The 10,243-nt window shown below is 40.7% G+C and overlaps 1 non-coding gene across 1 annotated transcript; it reads left to right on the forward strand.

The window, feature by feature from the left end:
- The first annotated feature begins 420 nt into the window (after positions 1 to 420).
- LOC140741657 (U6 spliceosomal RNA) lies at positions 421 to 524 on the forward strand. The gene has a single exon (XR_012102114.1). It is a non-coding gene; the product is annotated as a U6 spliceosomal RNA (small nuclear RNA).
- Positions 525 to 10,243: the final 9,719 nt, after the last annotated feature.

The following is a 10,243-nucleotide window of genomic DNA, read 5'->3' on the forward strand; positions in this document are numbered from 1 at the left end:
AGAAGAAAGAGAAATAAGTGGGGGAATAGAGCTGAGATTGTTCTGTAAGTCATTATAGACAAAATGGACTTTTAATGTCAAAAGAAAACATGATGAAGCACCCACAAATAATGGAAATAAGAGCATGGTGCATCATGGAGATTTGGCGCAGTGACAGAAACTAAAGGGGATGGTATCTGGATGTTTTTTGTGTGTGGGAGCTAATGTGCAGCTATGTCCCCAGTGGATAGACTTTCAATCATTGCATTTCAATCTTTGGAAAAAACTATAGTTTGGTGTGGCAAGCAGGGTTATCAATTTTGCCAATGATGGGAAACAGACTTCAGGTTGAAAAGGGTAGGTTACTAAAATGAGCAGAGACATGGCACAGAGAGATCAAATGCTTTAAGTTTGCAGAGAAAATAGGTTAAAAAAAAGTTTGTGCTCGCTTCGGCAGCACATATACTAAAATTGGAACGATACAGAGATTAGCATGGCCCCTGCGCAAGGATGACACGCAAATTCGTGAAGCGTTCCATATTTTTTTTTAAAAGTTCAAAATACAGGTTGTTTGTTCAGTATATAATGATAGGTAAGTGTCCAATGTTCCAGGTACAGAGAGCAAGTGAGTTACAAAGTTGTTCTTAAAATGCCAGAACCAACAACCGAACAGTAATCTCATGCAAAATTAAGCTGTTTGGGAACCACTGACTCCATTCTTATTCCTGGTGGTGCAGCTAGAGAAGGCACAGGAGAGATCCACCAAAATGTTGGCTGGAATGAATTACCTTGGTTTTGAGGAAAGACTGGATAAGTTGGGATAATATACTCCTCAGCTTTTTTTTCCCCCTTCAGTTCTGTAGAAGGGTTTCAGCCTGAAATGTCAACTGTACCTTTTTCCATTGATGCTGCCTAGCCTGCTGAGTTGCTCCAGCATTTTGTGTGTGTTGCTTGAATTTCCAGCTTCTGCAGATTTTATCTTGTTCCAAATAAGTTGGATTTGTTTTCCTTGGAGCAGAGGAAACTGATGAGGGACCAGATAGAGGCTTACAAAATTACAAGTATCCTGCATAGCATTGATAGTAGGAGACTTTTCCTTATTCAGAAGTGTCTAAATCTAGAAGGCATAGGTTTAGAATGAGGTGTAAGGCATTTCAAGGGGTAGAGCCATAGAGTCACAGAGAAGTACAGCACAGAAACAGGCCCTTCAGCCCATCTGGTCCGTGCCTAGCCACTTAAAATGTCTCCTCCCATCGACTTGCTCTGGGACCATAGCCCTTCATAACCCTACCAATCATTCACCTATCCAAACTTCTCTTAAATGTTGAAATTGAGCTTGTATGCACCACTTATACTGGCAGCTCATTCTACCCTCTCACGGCTCTCTGAGTGAAGAAGTTTCCCCTCATGTTCCCTTTAAACACTTCACCTTTCACCCTTAACCTCTGACCTCTGGTAGTAGTCCCACCCAAACTAAATGGAAAAAGCCTGCTTGTATTTACCCTTTCTATACCCCTCATAATTTTGTATTTCTATCCGATCTCCTCTCAATCTTCTACGCTCCAACGAATAAAGTCCTAACCTATTCAATCTTTGTTTATAACTCAGGTTCTCCAGACCTGGCAACATCCTTTGTAGTAAACACAAGGTGGTGATTGTGGGAGATTTTAATTTTCCACACATAGATTGGGAAGCTCATTCTGTAAAAGGGCTGGATGGTTTAGAGTTTGTGAAATGTGTGCAGGATAGTTTTTTGCAACAATATATAGAAGTACTGACTAGAGATGGGGCAGTGTTGGATCTCCTGTTAGGGAATGCGATAGGTCAGCTGACAGATGTATGTGTTGGGGAGCACTTCAGGTCCAGTGATCACAATAGCATTAGCTTCAATATAATTATGGAGAAGGACAGGACTGGACCTAGAGTTAAGATTTTTGATTGGAGAAAGGCTAACTTGAGGAGATGTGCAGGGATTTAGAGAGAGTGGATTGGGTCAAGTTGTTTTATGGGAAGGATGTAATAGAGAAATGGAGGTCATTTAAGGGTGAAATTATGAGGGTGCAGAATCTTTATGTTCCTGTTAGGTTGAAAGGAAAGGTTAAAGGTTTGAAAGCGCCATGGTTTTCAAGGGATATTAGAAACTTGGTTCGGAAAAAGAGGGATGTCTACAATAGATATAGGCAGCATGGTGTAAAGGAATTGCTCGAGGAATATAAAGAATGTAAAAGGAATCTTAAGAAAGAGATTAGAAAAGCTAAAAGAAGATACGAGTTTGGTTTGGCAAATAAGGTGGAAGTAAATCCGAAAGGTTTCTACAGTTATCTTAAAAGCAAGAGGATAGTGAGGGATAAAATTGGTCCCTTGGAGAATCAGGGTGGTCAGCTATGTGTGGAGCCGAGGGAGATGGGAGAGATTTTGAACGATTTCTTCTCTTCGGTATTCACTAAGGAGAAGGATATTGAATTGGGTAAGGTGTGGGAAACAAGTAAGGAAGTTATGGACCCTATGACAATTAAAGAGGTGGAAGTACTGGCACTTTTAAGAAATTTAAAAGTGGATAAATCTCCGGATCCTGACAGGATATTCCCCAGGACCTTGAGGGAAGTTTGTGTAGAGATAGCAGGAGCTCTGACGGAGATCTTTCAGATGTCATTAGAAACGGGGATTGTGCCAGAGGATTGGCGTATTGCTCATGTGGTTCCATTGTTTAAAAAGGGTTCTAAAAGTAAGCCTGGCAATTATAGACCTGTCAGTTTGACATCAGTGGTGGGTAAATTAATGGAAAGTATTCTTAGAGATAGTATTTATAATTATCTGGATAGACAGGATCTGATTAGGAGTAGCCAGCATGGATTTGTGCGTGGAAGGTCATGTTTGACAAACCTTATTGAATTTTTTGAAGAAGTTACGAGGAACGTTGACGAGGGTAAGGCAGTGGATGTAGTCTATATGGACTTCAGCAAGGCCTTTGACAAAGTTCCACATGGAAGGTTAGTTAAGAAGGTTCAGTCGTTAGGTATTAATGCTGGAGTAATAAAATGGATTCAACAGTGGCTAGATGGGAGATGCCAGAGAGTAGTGGTGGATAATTGTTTATCGGGATGGAGGCCGGTGACTAGTGGGGTGCCTCAGGGATCTGTTTTGGGCCCAATGTTGTTTGTAATATACATAAATGATCTGGATGATGGGGTGGTAAATTGGATTAGTAAGTATGCCGATGATACTAAGGTAGGAGGTGTTGTGGATAATGAGGTGGGTTTTCAAAGCTTGCAGGGAGATTTATGCCGGTTAGAAGAATGGGCTGAACGTTGGCAGATTGAGTTTAATGCTGAGAAGTGTGAGGTTCTACATTTTGGCAGGAATAATCCAAATAGAACATACAGGGTAAATGGTAGGGCATTGAGGAATGCAGTGGAACAGAGAGATCTAGGAATAACAGTGCATAGTTCCCTGAAGGTGGAGTCTCATGTAGATAGGGTGGTGAAGAAGGCTTTTGGAACGCTGGCCTTTATAAATCAGAGCATTGAGTACAGAAGTTGGGATGTAATGTTAAAATTGTACAAGGCATTGGTAAGGCCAAATTTGGAATATTGTGTACAGTTCTGGTCACCGAATTATAGGAAAGATATCAATAAATTAGAGAGAGTGCAGAGACAATTTACTAGGATGTTACCTGGGTTTCAGCACTTAAGTTACAGAGAAAGGTTGAACAAGTTAGGTCTCTATTCATTGGAGCGTAGAAGGTTGAGGGGGGATTTGATCGAGGTATTTAAAATTTTGAGAGGGACAGATAGAGTTGACGTGAATAGGCTGTTTCCATTGAGAGTAGGGGAGATTCAAATGAGAGGACATGATTTGAGAGTTAGGGGGCAAAAGTTTAAGGGAAACACGAGGGGGTATTTCTTTACTCAGAGAGTGATAGCTGTGTGGAATGAGCTTCCTGTAGAAGTAGTAGAGGCCAGTTCAGTTGTGTCATTTAAGGTAAAATTGGATAGGTATATGGACAGGAAAGGAGTGGAGGGTTATGGGCTGAGTGCGGGTAGGTGGGACTAGGTGAGATTAAGAGTTTGGCATGGACTAGGAGGGCCAGAATGGCCCGTTTCCGTGCTGTGATTTTTATATGGTTATATGGTTATAAATTTTCTCCGTACTCTTTCAACCTTATTTACATCTTTCCTGTAGGCAGGTGACCAAAACTGCACACAGTACTCAAAATTAGGCCTCACCAGCATCTTATCTAGCTTCAACATAACATCCCATCTCCAGTACTCAATACTTCGATTCATGAAGGCCAATGATCCAAAAGCTTTTGTTATGATCCTCTCAACATGTGACGCAACTTTCAATGAATTATGGATCTGTATTCCTAGATCCCTTTGTTCTACAGCATTCCTCAGAGCCCTACCACTCTCTGTGTAGGAGCTACCCTAGTTGGTCCTTCCAAAGTCAAACACCTCGCACTTGTCTGCATTAAATTTCATCTGCTATTTTTCAGCTCATTTTTCCATCTGGTCTAGATCCTGCTACAAGCCATGATAGTCTTCTTTGTTATCCTCTACCATCACCACCACCCCCCCCCCCCCCCAGCCGATCTTCATGTTATCTGCAAATCTGCTGATCCAATTATCTGCACCATGTACTACAGTGGTAGTACAACCCCATTCATTTAAATAGAATCACCGATCTGCACTGCAAATACCTGTTCATTCAATTCAAACTTAATTCACTGATCCTAACTTATATAAATTACATATGTCATTTTAAAAGTACTCAGAGTCTTAAGTTATTAGAATCATTTACAAGCATTCTTCATATGTCCCTAATTATCAGAGAAAATTGGATATGGTTAAAAATGCTGTCAACGGTAACAAGCTGTCAGATAACCTCCTTCTGATTCCTTTATTTCTTACATGAACATCGTAACATACAGTGAGATGCACTGTTTGCATCAACAGCCAACACACCTAAGGATGGTCTGGGGGCAGCCCACAAGTGTCACTACGCATTCTAGCACTAACCAAGCAGAGCAACACGGTACACAAAACAGAATGCAACAAGCAACAAAGCTGGAGCAGCAAAACAAATCCAGTTTCCCCCTCCCGCCTGCCCACCTACACACGCACACAATCCTCCAACCCCAGGACAGGCCATCTCCAGTCTCCAGCCTCCAGCCTCCAGCCTCCATTGGACTCACGGATTCACTGACATTGGGCTTCGCCTTTCCCAGTGGACTCAGACTCAGGACTCTGGCCATCAGGCCTCAACTTCCAAATTTCTGATTGACCTTTGTGCTTTAATCTTTGGTATCGACCCCAGGACTTACTGATGATGACAGATGAGGACCCCAAACTCCAGACTCGCTAATGAAAGAACTCCAAACACAAGGCCCTGAGCTCCTGTCTTGCTGATTTCCACATTCTGCAGCTGGGGTGACCTGCATCTGCCACCTGACAGCTAGCTGCAGCTTGTGGGCCAGGCTGTTTCCTGGGAACGGCTGTGGTACTGAAGCCTGAAGCAGATTTATAAATATATAAATTGGCATACACATCACTGAGGGACTCTCTTGGTCTGTACACACCAGCTGTGTCGTGAAAAAGGCACAACAGCACCTCTTTCACCTCAGACAGTTGAAGAAGTTTGGTATGGGCCCAAATCCTAATAACTTTCTATAGGGGCATAATTGAGAGCATCCTGACTGGCTGCATCACTGCCTGGTATGGGAACTGTACGTCCCTCAATCGCAGGACTTTGCAGAAAGTGGTGCGGACAGCCCAGCGCATCTGTAGATGTGAACTTCCACTATTCAGGACATTTACAGAGACAGGTGTGTAAAAAAGCCCAGAAGGGTCATTGGGGACCCAAGGCACCCCAAACACAAACTGTTCCAGCTGCTTCCATCCGGGAAGCGGTACGGTAGCATAAAAGCCAGGACCAATAGGCTCCAGAACAGCTTCTTCCATCAGGCCATCAGACTGATTAACTCATGCTGATACAATTGTATTTCTATCTTATATTGACTGTCCTGTTGTACATACTGTTTATTATAAATTACTATAAAGTGTACATTGCACATTCAGATGGAGACAAAACATAAAGATATTTACTCCTCATGTATATGAAGGATGTAAGTGATAAAGTCAATTCAATATATAAAATATCATGGGGACGAGCATTACCTTGTGTTCTTAGACTTGAATTATGATGCAATTTTCCATGTTGACCTACTTCATCAATCACCTCCCCTTTAATTTCAGGCTACGATCATGTTTTCTTCCCTGTAGCAAAATGTCGACTATTGCAAACTAGAAGGATGATGACATTCGCCATTTTATCAGGTAAGTGAAGAAAGCTCTCAAGATCCTTTCCCTTCAACCTCCTTCAACCCACGCTATGTTTCGTAAACTGACCTCCATCCTTGGTCAGAGTGGTGAAGCACTGCTTATAAATGAATAAGTGTGCGTGAGATTTGTGCAAGTGTCTGGGAACATGATCAACAGCCATCAATTAAAAATGCCTGTTGTCATGTTTAAACAAAAAGGTCAGATATCTTTTTCAGTAGCTGTATCTAATATTTCACCTTCTTTCCATTTTCAAGTACTAGTCCAATATAAGTGGTAATAGTGAGATTCAGAATCATTCTATGACTAAAACATAGGCTTCCTATTGAAGCAGCTTCATGAGCATGCAATAGAAATACCTCAATTGGAACGTGGAGAATAGTTTGCACTTCAAGTACTCAGAAAGTGCCAGAGAGTTTGAATGTCATTATTTGGTTTTTCAAATTATGCTTAAGATAAAGATTTCAAATCCACAGCATTGTAGGGAAATGCTGCCATTTTTCCATACAAGTGCCACCAAGTCTGGTATTCTTGGGTGAAACATAGAACATAAACATAAATGATTCTGCAGATGCTGCAAATCCAGAGTAACACACACAAAATGCTATAGAAACTCAGCAGGTCAGGCAGCATCTATGGTGAGGAATAAAGAATCAGCATTTCAAGTTGAGACTCTTCATCAGGACTGGAAAGGAAGAGGGAAGAAACCAGATCTTCACTGGCAACTGTTTACACATAATGCATCTCAATGCTGATCAACATTAGTATGCATTTACCATCTACAGATCACCCGGCCCACAATGATAAGGACATACAGCATGACATGGCAAGTGAGAACAAGCAAACAACTGCAGAAAATATTGGCTTCACTCCACCAGGGTGGCATGGCAGTGTTGCAGTTAGTGGAATACCTTACAGCACCAGCAATCGGGGGTGTTGTCTATAAAGAGTCACTTGTGGTTGCTCCAGTTTACTCCCAAATTCCAAAGACCTACAGATTAGCATTTGTAAGTTGTGGGCATGCTATGATGGCGCCAGGAACATGGCGATGCTTGCACGATGCCCCACGCATATCTTCGGACTGTGTTGGTCGTTGAAACAAACAATACGTTTCACTGTATGTTTTGATGTACATGTGACAAATGAAGCTAATCTTAAAAATCAGGAATACTCTCTGTGTCCTCTCCTTTTCTCCCCTGTTCTCTCTGTAATGTAACCCCAGCTTGTTTTCTCACTTTCCCAGTACTGAAAAAGAGCCTTCAATCAAAAAGCTTAACTGTTTCTCCTCCCACCAATGCTGCTCGACTTGCTGAACTTTCCCTTTTATTTCATTTTACCACGGTTGGTAATTTTTTTTTGATTTTCAAGCAATTAACCTTTTAAAGTGATAAAATAGGGCATTCTTAAATTGGTAAATGTACACCAATTAAAACAAGTTGCCAGGAAATTCTAATTAAAGAACTGTTGGCAACCAGCAATTTTGGAACTTTGAACTTCCAGGGAAAATAGAGTCTGTTGATGGAATTGCACAGAGAATTGCTGGCAATTCTAGGCAGTTCAGCATGGAACTGGTGGTATTTCCTGACAAACTTTTGCCATGGATTTCAGGAGCAGGTAGTGAATTTGGAGCAAGTTCCTTATAATGGGAAAGTAATAAGTGAGCTTATGTCTGCTTAGACATGGTGCAGGGATAGCAAATCCATTGAGTTCAAAGCAGAAAGTACTGGAGAACAGAGGTAGGTGGTCTGTGTACCTTTTGAGTGAATGTGACCTTAGCCAAATGTTTAAAAGTTATTGAGATTTAAAAAAAACTGTTCTAATTGATTTGAAGATAAACATTAGCTTTAGTTGTCACATGTGCATGAAAACATTCAGTGAAATGCGTCTTTTGCACCAGTGAACAACACAATCAAGGGATGTGCTTGGCACAGCCTGCGATTGTCACTATCTTTCCGGTGACAACATAGCATGCCCTCAACCCACTGACCCTAACCCGTATGTCTTTGAAATGTGGGAAGAAACCCATGCCGTCACGGAGAGAATGTACAAACTCCTTACAGGGGTTGAACCCTGATCACTGGTGCTGTAAAGCATTATGGTAGCCACTACACTGCCCTGCCACCCCGTACCATGATTTATAAAAGTTTAGTTTCTTTCAGGCTGAGAGCAACTTTCAGAAACATTCAGATTTGATTTGACATGCAGCTGGTTCATGGACGGATTTGTTCTGAACACCCATCCCTGCGTGTGTAACATATTACCACAATGGCCTGCCACTCAGGATCTGGATAATACTGGAGGACAAATTTTCAGTGATGAATCAGTAAAATCAGAATTTTTATTTTTTCAGCTAGGTTAATCCAAAGGCATACAACTCACGGACAATTGTACCTCCCAACAATGCAAGTGAAGTCTCTGGTCCCAGAGCAGGCACAAAAAGAGCAATCCCAGTAATTCTATTCCTCCTCTAGTTAGTTCCCTATAACACTGCAACTTCTTCTCTCTAACACAAGTCTATTAACTCCCTTAGGTTGCCATTAACCTACACTATGGGGGAGGTTTGTGTAGCTAATTAACCTAATTGAGCTTAATAGCATGTGTGTCATTGGGATAAGGGAGGAAACAAGAGCTTGCAAAGGAAACCCAGAAGGTCATGGAGCGAATGTGCAGACAGAACCCAAAGTAAATATTAGACATGACAAGTTCTTGTCTGTTCTTATTTCTCATTTACATGGGCTGCCATATCAAAAATAGAAACCAATACCATTCTTAGACATAAAGGAAGCAAGCTGCACAGTTAACTTCTCAAGTCAATGACTCCTCGACAGTTCTAAATATTTCATTCGAGAGCTATTTTTCCTTATCAAATCAGTCACAATTAAAATGCTCCATATGTTCTTCTTTTTATTTAATGACTTTCTGATGTTGCCTATCATGACCGGAGATCAAAAGATTGGAAAATTGTTTTTTTAACTTTCCATTGTGATCTCTTCTCAGTAGAGACACTCTCCCAGCACTACTGCCACAAAATGCTGAAATTTCAATTTATGACATTTTTGTTCCTCTGATTGTGAGTCCTATTTGAAGTGGAATGACAGTTTGTTGCATGTTATTGTATACTTAGTTTATGCCCTGGGGGTATCAAAGTGTCTGTAGAAAGCAGACATCCTTGTTCCATTTGATTCCAATCATCTTAAACTGAGTTTGAAAGGTAGAAATAAAATTCAGCTTCCCAACACAATAACCAAAGTAAATCACTGGCTCTGAGCTCCCAGCAGTATTTTTATGGATGTCATTTTAGATACGCTGATTTGAAGAATTAAGATTATTTTATATTAATATCAAATGTGTTGCATTAGTTACACAGTAACGTCCTGCAGCAGCAAATGCAAACCTTCAAAGCAGAGGAGGGCAGAATGTAAATGAATGGTTGCTTCACAATGATACATATTATTATGTAACTCTCTTTAAAGTCTCTATTGCAAGATTTAAGCTCAATATCAGCCTGGGGTCACTTATTGAAGAGATGACATAACTTTGCTCCATGGATAGGTTAAGGAAAAGATGATACTCTGAAGTGCAACTGTTCTACCAAGAAAATATACTCACTTTCAAGGACTCTACAACTCATGTTCTCAGTAGTATTTATCTATCTATCTTTCGATCCATCTAGCTATCTAGTTATTTATTTATTTATTGTATCTTTTTTGTATTTGCACAGTTTGTCTTTATTTCACATTGATTGCCTTTGTGTGTAGTTTTTCATTGATTTCATTTTATTTCTTTGTACTGCTGTGAAAGCCTGCAAGAGAATGAATTTCAGGGTAACATATAGTGACTTATACATACTTCCATAATAAATTTACTTTGAACTTTGAAAATGTAATGGATCAGCAGGAAACTTGCATTTCTCTACAAGTCACCCT

The sequence above is a fragment of the Hemitrygon akajei genome, chromosome 18 (assembly GCF_048418815.1).
Source record: "Hemitrygon akajei chromosome 18, sHemAka1.3, whole genome shotgun sequence".
Lineage (NCBI taxonomy): Eukaryota > Metazoa > Chordata > Chondrichthyes > Myliobatiformes > Dasyatidae > Hemitrygon > Hemitrygon akajei.